Here is a 1,523-nt window from a genome sequence, read left to right on the forward strand (position 1 = left end):
GGGAGGATAAAAGAGGGTTGAGAGAGAGGGAGGGAGAGAGGGAAAGAAATTTCTCCATACATTTGCTCAGTCTGGCCACCACTGTATGAGTCTCTTTAATATTTGATTGCACTGGTGATAGGTTGTTAGAATGATAAAACGTTCCTCAATACCAGAAACAAGTTAGGTATGGCCTGGGTGGTGGCATAAGTAACTGAACGGAAAAGGGATCAAGCCCCTTTCAACTGGTCATCCATAATCACTGGGGACTGAGAAGGTTGTTCAGCTGTCCTGGCCTTGAGGGGAAAGCATGGAACCCTCAGAGTAATCATGTTCATAGTGTTACAGTTAGCTCAGATGCAGAGCTGAGTACTTATATAGCTATGTCCTTATTATACTGCAAACAACACTCATCACAAACTCATTCCTACTGTTATGGATCAGACCAGGTCCCCTCAAAAATATTTTGGAATGGTAGACTAGACCCTAACTTTTTCTTATTATAAAAGTAAATGTAAAATTGTCTCAGATGTAATGCGACTGGCCAAACTGCTTGACATTAAACAAAATACGATTTATTTAAACATTGTAGTTAAAGTACAAACAAAGAAAGAGGAATTTAGAATAACTTAACAGATTGGAAATTTAACAGAATAATAGATAGAGTATTTGTTACTAATTAACTGTTTCAATATAGTGACATCTCATAAACACAGTCCTTGGCAAAAAGGAAAATTCAGACACAGGTTCTCACATGCAGTTCTCCAATACAGGAGGAAAAAAAATCAAGAGAAAATTCAGAGAGAGTAGAGCCAGGAGACATTCACTGAAGCTTCTAACTCTTCTGAGACCCCAACAGCTTTCCATGCAAGTCAAAAAAAATCAAGAAATCTGCATCTGTGAGAGCTGGCCACACCAGCTGTTAAAAAGAAAACCAAGGCCTCCCAAGCTGTTTACTCAAGTTGTCTTCAGTATCTGGTTCGATACCTGTGCCTTACAACATTTCTTCAAAAAAAAACCAGGACAAAATAACCTCTTAACGTGACCGCGTTGTCACACTGCTCTCACTCATTCTCCCTGGAAACTGTTGTTTCACATATTATCATTGATCTCTGCTTCCACTAAAACATAAAGGATTTTACAATCCAGTTATGAGAATTATTATCAGCTTCCTGTCTGCCCTCACAGATGGATGTTAAAGATTCCATGGTATTATTCTGAAGAAGAACAAAGGTTCTCCTGAGATCCTGGCAATATTTACTCTCTAAGCAAGCATTAAAAACTGATCTTCTGCAAGCTTGTAGACACAAAATTGGCTGCTTTGTTTCCAAAATGACAACAGTATCTACATTTCATTGGCTGAGAAGATCTTTAGGTCATTCTGACATCTTGCTCCCCTCTCTCTTTTCCCCACTCCCTCTCCCTCTCACCCCTCTCTCTCCCTCATCTCCCTTTTTCCCTTTGTCTCCCCACTTCCCTTCCCCCCCTTTCACCCTCCTTTCAACCACCCCTTCTCTCCCTCCCTCTCTTTCACACCATCTCCC

The sequence above is a fragment of the Rhincodon typus genome, chromosome 19 (genome assembly GCF_021869965.1).
Source record: "Rhincodon typus isolate 14 chromosome 19, sRhiTyp1.1, whole genome shotgun sequence".
Classification (NCBI taxonomy): domain Eukaryota; kingdom Metazoa; phylum Chordata; class Chondrichthyes; order Orectolobiformes; family Rhincodontidae; genus Rhincodon; species Rhincodon typus.